General features: G+C 45.3%; 1 protein-coding gene across 1 annotated transcript in view; it reads left to right on the top strand.

Moving 5' to 3' along the window:
* Positions 1–18977, top strand: part of adamts17 (ADAM metallopeptidase with thrombospondin type 1 motif, 17) — a 584360-nt gene that overhangs the window by 556072 nt on the left and 9311 nt on the right. The window lies entirely within an intron of this gene.

Raw genomic sequence — 18977 nt, 5'->3', positions numbered from 1 at the left:
AATTTTATGCTGGCATGATGCAAGATTGGAATGCTTGTCACGATTGCAACAGGCAGCTGTTTTAATGAGCATTCATGAGACACAAATGAATTAACATTCCCATCCAGCGGGAAGACTAACCCGCCATTGGGAGAATTGCAATTTGATTTAACACGAGCAGGTTTCCCTCTTTTTGGCTCCCACTAAATTCTCCACCCTTTGTTCCCTGTTAATTAGCCAATCTTCTATACATGCTAATATATCACCCCAAGACCCTGAATTCTTGCGAATTCACCTCTTAAGTTGCATCCTATTAAACAACTTTTGGGAATCCAAATACACTACAGGCAGTATGCTCCGTTTCATGTTCTTCCACCGGAGGGTAATCGCATCTGATTTGTACTCACTCTGGGAGTGCAAATCAGGAAGCAATTAACAGTCCTTAACCATGCAAATTGATGTATGGGGAGGATTTTGAGGGATTCCCTAGGAAATCCCCCCCATCGGGCCACTATTTTGAGCAGGCGGCCTGATAGTGAGGTCCGGGGGCTGCCTCCCCCCCCCCCCCCCCCCCCCCGGCAACACAATTCAGCCCCCCCCCCCCCCCCCGGGAATATCTGGGTCACCATCTCCCTCCACAGTATGAGGGTGACCTGCCCCCCTCCCCCACCAGAGACCCCATGAGAGTGACCCCCACCAATAACCCCCTAATTAGAGAGACTCTCACCAGAGACACCCCCCCCCCCCCCCCCCCCCATAAGAAAGGTCCCTGCCTGGAAGCGAGAGAGCAGACCAGACAGAGTCAGTGTAAAAAAAGTAACTGCTTTCACACTCACCTGGGCAGTACATCTTCTGGCTCAGGCAGAGAAAGCAGCACCTGCCAGTTCCTGGAAAGATATAACCAGTCAACTTTGTTTAAACCCTCTCAGATCTTTGATCTGCAAGCCTTTCATTCATTTCCCTGTGAAATTGTTTTCACTAGGCTGTGATCAGAGGCTGGTTTAGCACAGTGGGCTAAACAGCTGGCTTGTAATGCAGAACAAGGCAGCAGCGCGGGCTCAATTCCTGTACCGGCCTCCCCATCAGGCACCGGAATGTGGCGACTAGGCGCTTTTCACAGTAACTTAATTGAAGCCTACTTGTGACAATAAACTATTATTATTTACAGCTTCCACACGCACCCAGCAGTCTGCTTTGTTTCATTAATTTCCCTTCATGCTTGAGTGGCGTAGAAGAAACCAGGGTGAAACTAACCAGTTAAGTTCTTTAAATACTCCCATTTCCTCTTTTAATGTGCAGACATCACTTAACTGTCTTTGATGTGGTCCAGTAACTGTCAATCATAGCTCGATGTTTAACAACATTGTGGTTAATTCCACAGCTGGAACTGTAAATCTATCTCTGCTATTTCACCAGGGTGGTGAAAGGAGAAATCAGGACTATTTGAATTAAATCCCCTCCTGTCCATAACACTCCCTTCTTGATTTTTCCAAACTCATTCATGGGATGTGCCGATCCCAAATTGCCCTTGAACTTGATAGCTTGCTAGTCCATTTCAGACAGTATTTAAGAGTCAACTACATTGGTGTGAATCTGTAGTCATATTTAGATCAGACCAGTTAAGGATGGCTGATAATGGAGTCACATTTGTTAACTTCTAATCTGTCACGACCTTTGCTGAATCTAGGAATCTTTAGAAGATTAACCATCATCCCTGCACTACTACCTTTAAGACACACTATTGGGTCCAGGGGACTTGTCAACCTTAAGCCCCATTAATTTTCCAGGTAGATCTGCTGTAGCGATAGTGAATGTTTCAAGTTCTTCCCTCTTTTTTGCCGTCAGGGCTATTCAGCTATTCTTGGGATTTTTTTCATGGCTTCTACATTGAAGACGGAAGCTAGATACATATTCAACATGTCTGCCATTTCTTTGTGTCCCCAAATTAATTCCTCAGCACCCCCCCCCCCCCATCAGAGACCAATGCTCACCTTAGCTACTCTATTCTTTTTTATATACTTGTAGAAGCTTTTACTTTTTGATTTAGATTTTTTGCTAGTTTTCTCTCATATTCCAATTTCTCACTCTTATTTTTTGTTGTCATCCTTTGTTGGTTTCTGAAGCTTCTGGCCTACCACTAATCTTTGCAGCATTTTATATCTTTTCTTTCAATTTAACACCATACTTAACTTCCCTAATTAGATATGGATGGAATATCCTTCACATTGAGTCTTTCTTTCTCAATGGTGTTAGGGGCAGGTGGTGGTTAATCTAAGCAGCACTAATCCCTCCACTCGTCACCCCTATGTATATGGAGAAGGTGTTTGATTTGTTTCCCTCTTTCTAAGCAGTGGCTTATATCCCAACCCCTCAGTTTTGGCGCAATACAATTTTCCGTTAACCCCACAACATACTCAGGATAGGATGAACTCAATGGGTCAGCTCGTTGCGCACCTTCAAACCACAAAAGGAGGGTCGCAATGTCCCATCCAGACTCAAAGACAGTAAAGAGAGGGGTAGAGAAAATAAAGATTTACAGTGCAGAGACCACAGAGGAAATAAATACAGGTTCACATAGCCCAGAACCAAAGTACAATGAGGTATTCACAGAGATCAACAGGCTGAAAACTGATGTAGTCGAATTTGCTCTTCTGGTGAGATGGCGAGAAAGACGGGCATGAATTTGGGAGGCGTCATTGTGTTTGAAGAAAGGGTAGTTGTTAAGGGGATGGCAGATTGCAAGGACAGAATGGTCAAAGATAGATTTTTTAGGAGTAGGCCGATGAAGGAGAGGGGGTTAGTAGTGTTACACTGTAATTACAGCATCAAAATAAGCCATTCAACCCAGCTTGTTTATGCCAGTGTTTAGGCTCCATCTAACCACCCGCCATCCTATTTTATCTAATCCTATCAGCATAACATTCTAATCCTTTCTCCTTCATGTTCCAAACTATTGGTGTACACTCCATGTCGTAACATGATCCATGTTTTAACCATTTCCTAATTTCTCCTTAATGACTATTGGATTTGTTAGTGACTATAGATACATTTACAGCGCCGGAGGAGGCCATCAGGTCCACCACTCGCCTTCTCATCCCTGTACCCCTTTTTTCATATGATCATATAATTTCTCTTTGAAGTAATTGCTCATCATTGTGAGAAGTGAGCTCAAGGTCATTACCATTTAGTGTATATAAAAGCTCTTCCTCACGTCCCTCCCCACATCTCTTGACCAAAGTCGTATATCTGTGTCCCCTTGCCCTTACATCATCAGCTAATGGGAAGTGAATTTCCTTGTCTACCTCATCTAAGCTTGTTATAATCCTACCTTTAGCATCAAATAGAAACATAGAATGCCTACAGTGGAGAAGGAGACCATTCAACCCATCACATCTGCACCGATTTTCTGAAAGAGCACCCTACCTAGGCCCACTCCTCCACTTTATCCCTATAACCCCACCGAACCTGCATATCTTTGAACAGTGGGAGGAAACCGGAGAACCCGGAGGAAACCCACGCAGACACGGGGAAAACGTGCAAACACACAGATAGTCAGTCACCCAAGGCCTGGTCCCTGGTGCTGTGAGGCAGCATTGCTAACCACTGTGCCTCCTTGCCACCCTTTGTAACCCATAATTGTGTACTCCACAAACAGAAGCGTCTCCATAACTACCTCATGTCAAACTTCCTCATAAGTAGAAATATCCCTACTTAATATTCAAAATTGAACTGGATGACAGGCCAATGATTGTTTTGTTTGCACTTTACATAAATGATACCTCAGAAATCATTTTCATTCCTTTCTGGTGACATCAATCATGTTATCATTCCATCCAATCATACAGACCAGTTTTGAAATATTTGTATCAACAATTGTAAATTTGTGGGAGATTAACTGAATGGAGCAACACCAAAATATCTTCACTATCAGCATTGCGCCAATCTGCTGCATCGAAATCGAGAAATGACCGTGAAGCGGTTTCAGTTTCAGCGCGAGAGCTGAATATTCGGCTTTGAATGTTCTGCCTCTACCGTTTTCTCACTCACTTTGCCATTTGCAGCATTGCAACTTGAAAATAAAATGCCTGAAGATAAAAATTATTTACTAGGATTAGCATAAAGTAGTCTGATCTGTGCAATTGAAAATTCATGCCGTGCTCATTTTCATACTGACTTACCCACCTATTAAAGGGATTTGCACCAATTCCGTCCTTAAGGCAGATTATCAAGTTGGTGAAGGACAACATTCTTTTCCGTTCATTTATCTATCAGGAACATAGTTGTAGGATTATTTAAATAAGAGACCTGGAGCAATAGTATGGCAGTGGGGTGGGAAACAGAGCGTGAGCTTAGAAGGTGTAATAACTGAAGGGGAAATAGAGCACAAAATCAGAGAAAAACATCACCCTGTGTGCCCAAACGCAGTAGTTTGAAGTGTATTTGTTTCAATGCCAGAAGTATAGCGGGTAAGGCAGGTGAACTTAGAGCATTTATTAGTACCTGGAATTAATGGGCAGCATGGTAGCACAAGTGGAGAGCACTGTGGCTTCACAGCGCCAGAGTCCCAGGTTTGATTCCCCGCTGGGTCACTGTCTGTGTGGAGTATGCACGTTCTTCCCGTGTCTGCGTGGGTTTCCTCCGGATGCTCCGGTTTCCTCCCACAGTCCAAAGACGTGCAGGTTAGGTGGATTGGCCATGCTAAATTGCCCTTAGTGTCCAAAAAGGTTAGGAGGGGTTATTGGGTTACGGAGATAGGGTGGAAGTGAGGGCTTAAGTGGGTCGGTGCAGACTCGATGGGCCGAATGGCCTCCTTCTGCACTGTATGTTCTATGTTCTTAAGATGTTGTGGCTATCACAGAAACATGGTTAAAGGAAGGTCAGGATTGGCTGCTGAATGTTGGAGGATATAGATGCTTCAGGAGAGAGAGAGAGAGGGATATAAAAGGGGTGGGGGAGTATCATTACTAGTTAAGTAGAATATTATAGCCGTACTGCGGGAGGACACCTTGGAGGGCTCATACAATGAAGCAATCTGGGTAGAGCTCAGGAACAGGAAGGGAGCAATCACAATGTTGGGGGTTTATTACAGGCCCCCCAACTGCCAGCAAGAGATAGAGGAGCAAATAAGTAGAGAGATTTTGGATAGGTGCAAAAATAACAAGAGTTGTTGTGATAGGGGATTTTCATTTCCGTGATATTGACTGGGACTCACTTAGTGCCAGGGGTTTGGATGACAGAGTTTGTAAGGTGTATCACGGAAGCCATCTTGATGCAATATGTAGATATGTGATCCAACTAGCGAATGGGCAGTACTGGGTCTGATATTGGAAATGAGCCCGGACAGGTGGTTGAGGTTTCAGCTGGAGAACATTTTGGGAGTAGTTACCACAATTCCATAAGCTTTAGGGTACTTTTGGACAGGGATGAGGGTAACCCTCGCCTTAAGGTGCTAAACTGGGGAAAGACAAATTACGATGACATTAGACAGGAATTGAAGAATTTGGATTGGGTGCGGCCGTTGGATAGTAAATCAACATTGGAGATGTGGGAGTCTTTCAAGCGACAGTTGATTAAGATTCAGTAAAGTCACGTTCCTGTGAAAATGAAGGATAAGTATGGGAAGTTTAGGGAGCCTTGGATAACGAGGGGTATTGTGAACCTCGTCAAAAAGAAAAAGGAGACTTTTGTACGATATAGAAGGGTGGGGACAGTCAACCCTCGAGGAGTATAAAGAAAGTAGGAAGGCACTGAAGCGAGAAATTAGGAGGGCTAGGAGGGTTCAGGAAAAGTCATAGAATTTCATAGAATAGGGGGGGGGTGCATTATTGTAGTGTTTATTCTGTAACTTTATAGTGTGTTAATTTGCGTTGTTGTTAAAATGCTGGGTTGTTCATGGGGATGGGGCGAATGTATATGATTGTTAATATTATTGTTATTTTCGGTATTTTACTAAGGTGCGTTATTGTTGTATAAAATCAAAATTTCTCAATAAAAATTATTTAAAAAAAAAAAAGAATTTCATAGAATTTACAGTGCGGAAGGAGGCCATTCGGCCCATCGAATCTGCACTGGTCCTCGGAAAGAGCACCCTACCCAAGCCCATGCCTCCATCCTATCCCCACACCTCCACCCTATCCCTGGAACCCCACCTACCCATTGTTGGACACTAGGGGCAATTTAGCCTAGCCAATCCTCCTAACCTGCACATCTTTGGACTGTGGGAGGGAACCGGAGGAAACCCACGCAGACACGGGGAGAACGTGCAGATTCCGCACAGTGAACCAAGCCGGAAATTGAACCTGGGACCCTGGAGCTGTGCTAACCGCAGTGCTACCGTTTTACCCAAGTCCTTGGCAAGTAGGATTAAGGTGAATCCAAAGCTTTTTATTCATATGTAAAAAGCAAGAGGGTTGCCTGGGAAACGATTGGACCACTTAAGGATAGTGGGGGGAATCTATGTGTTGAGCCAGAGGAAATGGGAGAGGTACTAAATGAGTACTTTGCATCAGTGTTCACCAAAGAAAGGGACTTTGTGGAAGATGATTCTTGCGTATGGTGTGTGGACAGTCTGGATCATGTTAACATAGAAAAGGAGGAAGTAATGGGTCTTTTAAAAGCTATTAATGGAGATAAGTCCCCTGGGCTGGATGGGACATATCCCAGAATACTGAAGGAAGCAAGGGAGGAAATTGCTGGGCCTTGACCAACATCTTTGCATCCTCATTGGCTACAGATGAGATCCCAGAGGACTGGAGAATAGCTAATGTGGTACCGCTGTTTAAGAAAGGTAGCAGGGATAATCCTGGAAACTATAGGCCGGTGAGCCTCATATCGGTAGTAGGTAAATTATTGGAGAAAATTCTCAGGGACAGGAATTATACCCATTTGGAAACAAATGGACTCATAAACAATAGACAGCATGGTTTTTGTGAAGGGGAGATCGTGCCTCACTAGCTTGATCATGTTTTTTGAGGAGTTGGCAAACATGATTGATGAGGGGAAGGCGATGAATGTTGTTTAATGGACTTCAGTAAAGCCTTTGACAAGGCAAAAGGTAGCAGTAGAAGGGCGTTTTTCTGACTCTAAGGTTGTGACTAGTGGTGTTCCACAGGGATCTGTGCTTGGGCCTCTGTTGTTTGTCGTGTACATAAACAATTTGGAGGAAATGTAGCCAGCCTGATTAGTAAATTCCTGGGTGACACCAAGGTTGGTGGAGTGGCAGATAATCTTGAGGATTGTCAGATGATACAGCAGGACATAGATAAATTGGAGACTTTGGCAGAGTTTAATCCGGAAGAATCTGATGGAATGCATTTTGGTAGGTCTAACATGGAGGGGAAATATACAGTAAATGGCAAAACTCTTCAGAATATAGAAAGTCAGAGAGACCTTTGAAGGTGGCAACACAAATAGACATGGTAGTCAAGAAAGCAAATAGAATGCTTGCTTCATTGGACGGGGCATTGAGTATAAAAACTAGCAGGTCATGCTACTGTTGTATAGTACCTTGGTGAGGCTACACTTGGTTGCCACACTACCAGGAGGATTTGGAGGCTTTGGAGAGGGTGCAGAGGAGGTTTACAAGGATGTTGCTATGTCTGGAGGGTGTTAGCTATGTGGAGAGGCTGAATAGAATCAGACTGTTTTCATTAGAAAGACGGAGGTTGAGGGGTGACCTGATAAAGGTCTACAAGATTATGAGGGGCGTGGATAGAGTGGATGGGCAGGCACTCTTTCCCAGGGTGGAGGGTTCAATCACCAGGGGGCATAGGTTTAAGGTCCTTGGGACAATGTTTAGAGGAGGCATGCGAGGCAGGTTTTTTACGCAGAGGGTGGTGAGTGCCAGGGGAGGTTGTGGAAGCAGATACATTAACGGCGATCAAAAAGCATCTTGACAAACACATGCATAGGGTGAGTATAGAGGGATACAGCACAAGGAAATGCTGAGGGCTTTGGCTAAGTTTGGTCTCATGACTGGTAGAGGCTTGGAGGGCTGAAGGGTCTGTTCCTGTGCTGTATTGTTCTTTGTTCAATCGCACCATCAGACTTCTGGAACATCCTTTGCTCAAAATCAACTGCACCAGCTCCCATTACAATTCACAGAAGCCACCTTCAGTTATTGCCAAAAACCTTTGAGAGATGGCGTCACACCAGCCGCATGCACTCTTATCACAAACTACCTTCAGTCAGTCTGAATCTGCAATGCACCTAATGAAATCAAGCCCACTATTTTTAGTAAAGAGGTAGTGAGATGTACCTGGAAGGTGTGAACCAGCAAGTGGAAGTCTAACTAATGGAGGGCTGATAGTATGATTTCAAGAAGGGACCTCATTCGGCTAATCTGAAATAGAGTTGAATTTTAGGAAGCTGTCTGCAGTAAGCCCCAGACCAGGAGGTAAAGTATAGCAATGAATAGAAAACAACATTCAAATGCAGCAAAGAGAAGCTATGATGGAAACTTCATAGATGGAAAGCGATAGTTGTTGGTGTCAGCCTTCGCACGTTCTTAATATCATATTTTCTTGTTTTTATCTTTTAAATTATGAATTTATGTAATTATAAGTAAAATCTCCAAATCACATCAGTATGAGAAAGCCTACAAGTGTCTGTTAAACTATGAAAATAGCCTTAGAGGAACGACATGAGTGAAGGCTAAGGTGCTAGGCCAGTAGGTGATGGATGCAGTTCAGTATAGAAATATAAAATAAATATCACAAAATCAGCAAAGTAAGCATGAGCTACTTCAATCAGTAAATTGGAAAGTACAGATAAGGTGCAGGGAGACACAGCACATATTTAACAATGTGTTCCTCAGACAAAATCTATGCCACTCTGGTTATTTAATCAAAGGAAAGGTCTAGTCCTGTTTTTTATATTCCTTCAGAGGATGTGGAAGTTGCTGGATAGACAGTTTTTAATATCCTTTTTGTGTTTGAGAATGTGGCGGTGAGTTGTCTTCTAACAGCCAATCGGGTGCACATACACCCACAGTGCTGTTAGGGAGGGAGTTCCGGGGGTTTGACCCAGCAACAGTGAAGGAGCAACAATATATTTCTAAGTCAGGATGATGTGTGATTTGGAGAGGAACTTGCAAGTGGTGGTGTCCCCATGCATCTGTTGCCCTTGTGCTCCTAGATGGTAGAGATCATGGGTTGGTAGGTAGTACTGCAGCAACTTGGTGAGTTACTGCAGTGCTTCTTGTAGATGGTACATAGGGGGCAGCACGGTAGCATGGTGGTTAGCATAAATGCTTCACAGCTCCAGGGTCCCAGGTTCAATTCCCGGCTGGGTCACTGTCTGTGCGGAGTTTGCACGTCCTCCCCGTGTGTGCGTGGGTTTCCTCCGGGTGCTCCGGTTTCCTCCCACAGTCCAAAGATGTGCGGGTTAGGTGGATTGGCTATGCTAAATTGCCCGTAGTGTACTAAAAAGTAAGGTTAAGGGGGGTGTTGTTGGGTTACGGGTGGATACGTGGGTTTGAGTAGGGTGATCATTGCTCGGCACAACATCGAGGGCCGAAGGGCCTGTTCTGTGCTGTACTGTTCTATGTTCTATACTACTGCTACTGTGTATCAGTGTAGGAGGGAATTAATGCTTGGATGGGGCACCAACCAAGCCAGTTGCTTTGTTCTGGATGGTTCTTGAGTGTTGTTGGAGCTGCACTCATCTAGTCAAGCAGAGAGTATTTCATCACACTCCTGACTTGTGCCTTGTAGATTGAGGACAGGCTTTGGGGAGTCAGGAGGCGAGTTACTCACCACTGAATCCCCAGCCTCTGACCTACTTTTATAGCCACAGTATTTATATGGCTAGTCCAGCTCAATTTCTGATCAATAGTAATCCTTCACGGTTTTGCTCTCCCCAACTCCCTACCATTAACTGAGTAAAGGTAACTGTCTAACTGTTTTTTAAAAGACAAAATTCATAATTTAAAAGATAAAAGATTTAAAATTCATCATTTAAAAGATTCAGCAATAGGAATGCCATTGAATGTCATGGGGAGATGCCGGCGTTGGACTGGGGTCAACACAGTAAGAAGTCTTACAACACCAGGTTGAAGTCCAACAGGTTTGTTTCAAATCATTAGCTTTCGGAGCACTGCTCCTTCCTCAGGTGAACCAATGTCTTGTGCAACTTCACCTGAGGAAGGGGCAGTGCTCCGAAAGCTAGTGATTTGAAATAAACCTGTTGGACTTTAACCTGGTGTTGTAAGATGTTTTAATGGGAAGATGGTTAGAGTCATAGAGCCCTAGATGTTTTCAGCATAGAAACAGGCCCTTCGGCCCAGCTTGTCCATGCCGCCTAGTTTCTATCACTAAGCTAGTCCCACTTGCCCGCATTTGGCTGATATCCCTCTATATCCACCATGCCCATGTAACTGTCTAACTGTTTTTTAAAAGACAAAATCGGCCCCGCCTCTACCATTGCCTCTGGCAGCTCGTTCCAGATGCTCACCACCCTCTGTGTGAAGAAATTTCCTCTCTGGTCTCTTTTGTATCTCTCACTTTAATCCTATGCCCTCTAGTTCTAGACTCCTCTACCTTTGGGAAAAGATGTCGACTGTCTACTTATCTATGCCCCTCATTATTTTATAGACCTCTATAAGATCACCCCTAAGCCTCCTACGCTCCAGGAAAAAAAAGTCCCAGCCTATCCAGCCTCTCCTTATAATTCAGACCATCAATCCTGGTAGCATCCTCATAAATCTCTTCTGCACTCTTTTTAGTTGAACAATATCCTTCCTATAATAGGGTGACCAGGACCGAACACAGCATTGCATGTATGGTCTTACCAATGTCTTGTACAACTTCAACAAGACATCCCAACTCCTCTATTCAATATTCTGATCAATAAAACCTCGCATGCTGAATGCCTTCTTCACCATCCTGTCCACCTTGCTACTCCATCTTCAAGGAGCTATGCACCTGTACTCCTAGATCTCTTTTCTCAGACTATATTACAGCATTGAATCAGTCACCAAACTGAAGATTTCCTTCACGGCTTTGCTCTCCCCAACCCCCTACCATTAACTGAGTAAAGGTTACATCTTCCCTCGTCAGTTGGCCATTGCCTGCTACACGTGCAGTGCAAGTGTTACTTGACATTGGTCAGCCCAAAACTGAACATTATGCAGGTCTTGCTACATATTGGCACTAGTTGTTTCAGTATCTGAGGAGTAGCGATTGGTGCTGAACATCAGCAAATATCGACACTTCTGACCTTATGGTGGAAGGAAGATCATTGATGAAGCAGCTGAAAATAGTTGGGTCGAATACACTACCCTGAGGAACTCCTGCAGTGATATCCTGGGGCTGTGATGATTGACTTCCAACCATCACAACTATCTGTGAGCACTTTGGAAACAGTGACCACAATTCGGTGACCTTTACGTTAGTGATGGAAAGGGATAAGTATACCCCGCAGGGCAAGAGTTATAGCTGGGGGAAGGGCAATTATGATGCCATTAGACATGACTTAGGATTTGTTGGTTGGAGAAGTAGGCTGCAAGGGTTGGGCACACTGGATATGTGGAGCTTGTTCAAGGAACAGCTATTGCATGTTCGTGATAAGTACGTACCAGTCAGGCAGGGAGGAAGGGGTCGAGCGAGGGAACCGTGGTTTACCAAAGAAGTGGAATCTCTTGTTAAGAGGAAGAAGGAGGCCTATGTGAAGATGAGGCATGAAGTTTCAGTTGGGGCGCTTGATAGTTACAAGGAAGCGAGGAAGGATCTAAAGAGAGAGCTGAGACGAGCAAGGAGGGGACATGAGAAGTCTTTGGCAGGTAGGATCAAGGAAAACCCAAAAGCTTTCTATAGGTATGTCAGGAATAAAAGAATGACTAGGGTAAGAGTAGGGCCAGTCAAGGACAGTGGTGGGAAGTTGTGTGTGGAGGCTGAGGAGAGAAGCGAGATACTAAATGAATACTTTTTGTCAGTATTCACTCAAGAAAAAGATAATATTGTGGAGGAGAATGCTGAGACCCAGGCTATTAGAATAGATGGCATTGAGGTGCGTAGGGAAGAAGTGTTGGCAATTCTGGACAAGGTGAAAATAGATAAGTCCCCGGGGCCGGATGGGATTTATCCTAGGATTCTCTGGGAAGCCAGGGAAGAGATTGCTGAGCCTTTGGCTTTGATTTTTAGGTCATCATTGGCTACAGGAATAGTGCCAGAGGACTGGAGGATAGCAAATGTGGTCCCTTTGTTCAAGAAGGGGAGTAGAGATAACCCCGGTAACTATAGGCCGGTGAGCCTAACGTCTGTGGTGGGTAAGGTCTTGGAGAGGATTATAAAAGATACGATTTATAATCATCTAGATAGGAATAATATGATTAGGGATAGTCAGCATGGTTTTGTGAAGGGTAGGTCATGCCTCACAAACCTTATCGAGTTCTTTGAGAAGGTGACTGAACAGGTAGACGAGGGTAGAGCAGTTGATGTGGTGTATATGGATTTCAGTAAAGCGTTTGATAAGGTTCCCCATGGTCGGCTATTGCAGAAAATACGGAGGCTGGGGATTGAGGGTGATTTAGAGATGTGGATCAGAAATTGGCTAGTTGAAAGAAGACAGAGAGTGGTAGTTGATGGGAAATGTTCAGAATGGAGTTCAGTTACGAGTGGCGTACCACAAGGATCTGTTCTGGGGCCGTTGCTGTTTGTCATTTTTATAAATGACCTAGAGGAGGGCGCAGAAGGATGGGTGAGTAAATTTGCAGACGACACTAAAGTCGGTGGAGTTGTAGACAGTGCGGAAGGATGTTGCAGGTTACAGAGGGACATAGATAAGCTGCAGAGCTGGGCTGAGAGGTGGCAAATGGAGTTTAATGTGGAGAAGTGTGAGGTGATTCACTTTGGAACGAATAACAGGAATGCGGAATATTTGGCTAATGGTAAAATTCTTGGTAGTGTGGATGAGCAGAGGGATCTCGGTGTCCATGTACATAGATCCCTGAAAGTTGCCACCCAGGTTGATAGGGTAGTGAAGAAGGCCTATGGTGTGTTGGCCTTTATTGGTAGAGGGATTGAGTTCCGGAGCCATGAGGTCATGTTGCAGTTGTACAAAACTCTAGTACGGCCGCATTTGGAGTATTGCGTACAGTTCTGGTCGCCTCATTATAGGAAGGACGTGGAAGCTTTGGAACGGGTGCAGAGGAGATTTACCAGGATGTTGCCTGGTATGGAGGGAAAATCTTATGAGGAAAGGCTGATGGACTTGAGGTTGTTTTCGTTAGAGAGAAGAAGGTTAAGAGGTGACTTAATAGAGGCAACAAAATGATCAGAGGGTTAGATAGGGTGGACAGCGAGAGCCTTCTCCCGCGGATGGAGGTGGCTAGCACGAGGGGACATAGCCTTAAATTGAGGGGTAATAGATATAGGACAGAGGTCAGAGGTGGGTTTTTTACGCAAAGAGTGGTGAGGCCGTGGAATGCCCTACCTGCAACAGTAGTGAACTCGCCAACATTGAGGGCATTTAAAAATTTATTGGATAAGCATATGGATGATAAGGGCATAGTGTAGGTTAGATGGCCTTTAGTTTTTTTTCCATGTCGGTGCAACATTGAGGGCCGAAGGGCCTGTACTGCGCTGTATCGTTCTATGTTCTATGTTCTATGTTCCTTTGTACCCGGTATGACTCCAACCAGTGGGGAGATTCCCCCGGATTCCTGTTGACTTCAATTTTGCAAAACCTCTTTGACATCATCTCATGTAGCCAAATTATGTCAAGGGCAGTCACTCTCAACTCAACTCTGGACCATTATTGGACCAAGTTTGTAAAGAGTTCAGGAGGTAAAGGGTGCAGGGAAGGAACAATTAGGATGACCGTGCGTGTTTAAAATTAAAGTTATGAGGGAAGATTTGAAAAATTGGATATTTTTGGAAGAGGACACGGTAGCTCAGTGGTTAGCACTGTTGCTTCAAGCTCCAGGGTCCCAGGTTCGATTCCCGGCTTGGGTCACTGTCTGTGTGGAGTTTGCATGTCTCCCTGTGTCTGCGTGGGTTTCCTCCAGGTGCTCCGGTTTCCTCCCACAAATCCCGAAAGACGTGCTTGTTAGGTAATATCGACATTCTGAATTCTACCTCTGTGAACCCGAACAGGTGCCGAAATGTGGCGACTCGGGGCTTTTCACAGTAACTTCATTGCAGTGTTAATGTAAGCCTACTTGTGACAATAAAGATTATTAAAAAATAAAGGACAGATTCTCTTCACAATTCCTATTTGAGGAGGCAGCATAAACCTTTGACCCGCATCGTTACTTTCCTGGGGTTATTGCAAACAGAACCTGCCTTGGACACAAAGCAGGAGAATAATACCAGCAGATTTTGCCATAGTACGCTGTGACAGCACCTCCAGCAGGGAAAAATCATCTTGTACAAAAATAGTTCAGAATTTCCAGCCTTGCCTGAGTAATCAATGACTCTGTGATCAGTTACAGCAAGCAAGGTAAACATGTCAAATTAAAACCATTCTACCATCTGGCCAGCCCTGAAGATACAAATCACCCTGAGCCTCAGCATTATTAAGAAATACATCAGATGACTGCTTTTGTCACTTTGCGATGAATTGCAAGGCTAGCTTGTGCTTGACTGAGTTGTTTTACACCCAACATCACTCCCAGCAGGAGATCGCAAAAACAGCATTAGGTGACATTGAGATGCGGATGGATGGCTCAGTGCTGGATATTCCCCACCAGGGAGTCAGGATTTACTGTGGAGAAACATCTGCCCTGAAACCCCTATCAGATGATCCACTGAAATTGGAAGATATTGAAGGCAATTGATTTAGGCAAAATGTCAAATTTGGGGAAGATTTCAAATACCAGGCAACACATCAAAGCTCAGCAAATTTTTAGGAGTGAGGGAACACGGGAGGGATTTTACTGAAAGGATAATCGTCCCTGAAATTGTGCAGAGTTTCTCCTGCTCTCTCGCTGTAACCAGTGAAACATCAACCTTTCTGAATTTGCGGCGGTTAAAGAATAAATTATTGTGGAAGGTGAGCAAAGTGTGCAGGAGACAAGCAGACGCATTTCTGATGTCGGAAGTGATTCAGAAGTAACCCAAGAAATCTGGTCCATGCAATCAATCTCTTTGGACAATTGAAGATGTTTCCCCATCAGTGTGTGTTGTTTCACCATCCGCATGTGTCGTTTCCCCATCAACGTATCTCCTTTCCCCATCGGCATGTGTCCTTTCCCCATCAGTGTGTGTCATTTCCCCATCAGTGTGTGTCATTTCCCATCAGGGTGTGTCATTTCCCCATCAGCATGTGTCGTTTCCCCATCAGCGTGTGTCATTTCCCCATCAGCGTGTGTCGTTTTCCCATCAGCGTGTGTTGTTTCCTCATCAGTGTGTGTCGTTTCCCCATCAGCGTGTGTCATTTCCCAATCAGCGTGTGTCGTTTCCCCATCAGCGTGTGTCATTTCCCCATCAGTGTGTCATTTCCCCATCAGCGTGTGTCGTTTCCCCATCAGTGTGTCATTTCCCCATCAGCGTGTGTTGTTTCCCCATCAGTGTGTGTTCTTTCCCCATCAGTGTGTCGTTCCCCATCAGTGTGTGTCCTTTCCCCATCAGCGTGTGTCGTTTCCCCATCAGCATGTGTCGTTTCCCCATCAGCTTGTGTCGTTTCCCCATCAGCATGTGTCGTTTCCTCACCAGGGTGTGTTATTTCCACATCGGCGTGTCTCCTTTCCCCATCAGTCTGTGTCATTTCCCCATCAGTGTGTCGTTTACAAATCAGTGTGTATCGTTTCCCCATCAGCGTGTGTTGTTTCCCCATCAGTCTGTGTCATTTCCCCATCAGTGTGTTGTTTCCCCATCAGTGTGTGTCATTTACCAATCAGTGTGTATCGGGTTCCAGGGGCCTAGGCTGTGAGATGGAAAATCAAGACCTATCCATCATTGCTGTGCATCTGTATATAACTGCCTTTGATGACTGTTAACAAACTCCCTTTGTTGTTACTGGAAGTCCCCAATGTTTTGGCTCAAGCCACCACAATCTCAATAACTATAGAGGCAACCTGGTGCCTTCAATGTAATAGCGCATTCATGACTGTTTAACTTCGATGTGTTTCAATCATTGGTTTCCCTGCAATAACCCATTGTACCAATCGTGGTATTTTCCCCAATGTGATAACTAGAAAACAGGAGGAAACCCCCACCTGTAGCTGCCAAGTTCAGAGATGGGAACTCCCAAACTCCCCTAAAAGAAGCTCATCCCCTCATAGAGCTTGTGCCTTCGTGTGTCCAAAGGATATAGTGATAGATTTGGCTGAATGAGTAATTTATTACCTTAAATAAATATAGGACACCCAAGCGCCTGGCCAAATCCATCCCATAGCAGTTGGTTTACTGAAATGGGCCTGAGGAAGGGGTGACACTGAGAGTGGTCATTTTGATGGTCAGGAATTTATTGGCTAATAAGGCACCTAGATTGGAACTATGCCTTTATCCACCCCCACCAGTCAATTACTAGTCAGTGACAGAAAGAGAACCTTTGGAAGCTGATGGTCACTCATGTCTTTCTTTCAATGTTCCTGCAGAATATCCTAGTCGTTAAGGCAGCCTTCAAGAGATAGGTTCATCAGCTGAGTGGGGGCGGGTGCAGTTGGCAGTGATCACTTCGATTTTCCTTGCCCGTGTGATTCTATGCCTCTGCACCCCCTCCAGTGCAATCACATCCTTCCTGTAATGTGGCGACCAGAACTGCACACAGTACTCCAGCTGTGGCCTCACCAATGTTCTATATAACTCCAACATAGAATCATAGAATTTACAGTGCAGAAGGAGGCCATTCAAAGAACAAAGAAAACTACAGCACAAGAACAGGCCCTTCGGCCCTCCCAGCCTGCGCCGATCCAGATCCTTTATCTAAACCTGTCTCCTATTTTCCAAGGTCTACTTCCCTCTGTTGCCGCTTGTTCATATACCTGTCTAGATGCCTCTTAAATGATGCTACCTCCGCAGGTAAAGCGTTCCAGGCACCCACCACCCTCTGCATAAAAAACTTTCCACGCACATCTCCCTTAAACTTTCCCCCTCTCACCTTGAAATCGTGACCCCTTGTAACTGACACCCCCACTCTTGGAAAACGCTTGTTGCTATCCACCCTGTCCATACCTCTCATAATTTTGTATATCTCAATCAGGTCCCCCCCTTAACCTCCGTCTTTCCAACGAAAACAATCCTAATCTACTCAACCTTTCTTCATAGCTAGCACCCTCCATACCAGGCAACATCCTGGTGAACCTCCTCTGCCCATCCCTCCCTGCTCATCGAGTCTGCACCGGCCCTTACAAAGATCACCCTACTGAAACCCACGTATCTACCCTATCCCCGTAACCCAATAACGGCCACTTAATATTTTTTTTTTTTACACTAAGGGCAATTTAGCACGGCCAATCCACCTAACCAGCACATCTTTGGACTGTGGGAGGTTACCAGAGCACCCGGAGGAAACCCACGCACACACGGGGAGGACGTGCAGACTCCACACAGACAGTGACCCAGCCGGGAATCGAACCTGGGACCCTGGAGCTGTGAAGCACCTGTGCTAAACACTATGCTACCATGCTGCCCACCCAACATGACCTTCTTACTTTTGTAATCTATGCCTCGATTGATATGTCTTTTTCACCACCGTTTTATCCTGCCCTTCTGCCTTCAGCGATCTATTTACAAACAAGCCAAGGTCTCTTTCTTGCACACATATTTGCTCCTCAGTTTCCCGCTGACTACCTGGGGGTCCAAAATAAACACCTAGCAATGTGGCTGTTCCTTTTTTATTCCTAAGCTCTACCCACAAAGCCTCATTTACGCCACATCCAAGATGTCATCTCTCCTTATTGCTGTAATTGACTCCTTAACTAATGGTGCAATGCCTTCCCCTCTTTTGCCCCTCCCCTGTCCCTCCTGAAGATCCTGTATTCCAGGATGTTAAGCTGCCAATCCTGCCCCTCCCTCAACCACGTCTTTGTGATGGCTACTATATCATAACTCCATGTGTCAACCCTCGCTCATAACTCATCCATTTTACCTGTAATACTCTGGGCATTAAAATAGAGGCCATTCAGCTTTGTCTTACTCTCCTGAAACGTACGACCATTGTATCCCTCTGACTTGATTGCTTTTCTGTGTTATGCTGCGTCCCTATTCTGTTAACAGTCTGCGTCCCCTCCCCTTGTCAGATTAGTTTAAACTCCTCCCAACTCGTCCCAGGCCCTGGGTGGTACCCTGGCACCCGAATGCCACCCAGGCTCCCTGGCAGGTGCACTGCCTGGTGGCATCTTGCCCACACTTGGCATCAGGACCAGAGGTGCCCTGCCCTTTATGAGGTGGGGTGTGAGGGCCTCTATGACTCTCTTAAAAGTGATTTGGGTGTTAACGGGGGGTCCAGAGGCCACGGTGGGAGGTCTCAAGAACATTTAAAAATGGCACCCCGATCTCTTCCTGCAGTGGCGAGAAGAGTTAGTTACTGCAGGAAATGGGACTGAGTGTGACCTTGGCAGGGTATTCCTCGCTGAGGCCCCAAAATGAAGCAGAGTCCTGTTGGATAACGGGGTGATTCTTTTTTTTAATAAATTTAGATTACCCAATTATTTTTTCCAATTAAGGGGCAATTTAGCCTACTCTGCACATTTTTGGGTTGTGGGGGCGAAACCCACGCAGACCCGGGGAGAATGTGCAAACTCCACACGGACAGTGACCCAGAGCCGGGATCGAACCTGGGACCTCAGCGCCGTGAGGCAGCTGTGCTAACCACTAGGCCACCCTGCTGCCCAACGGGGTCATTCTTGGCCGTGCTGGAATCAAGGAACACCAAGCTAAACACGCTCGACATGGGACTCCATTTCATTTCAGTTAAATTGGGTCCCATGAATTTTTCCAGGCTGTTGCTTGAGACTGTAGAACAACTCTCCTAATGTTGGCACAAGACCCTAGATGTTAATGCAGCGGACTTTGAGAGGTCGACGTGGGCTGGGTATGTCTGGCATAAATCTGATT

Source organism: Scyliorhinus canicula, chromosome 12, assembly GCF_902713615.1.
Source record: "Scyliorhinus canicula chromosome 12, sScyCan1.1, whole genome shotgun sequence".
In the NCBI taxonomy this organism is placed as follows: domain Eukaryota; kingdom Metazoa; phylum Chordata; class Chondrichthyes; order Carcharhiniformes; family Scyliorhinidae; genus Scyliorhinus; species Scyliorhinus canicula.
Note: the sequence above shows the minus strand (reverse complement) of the source record. Positions and strands in the feature narration are given on the sequence as shown.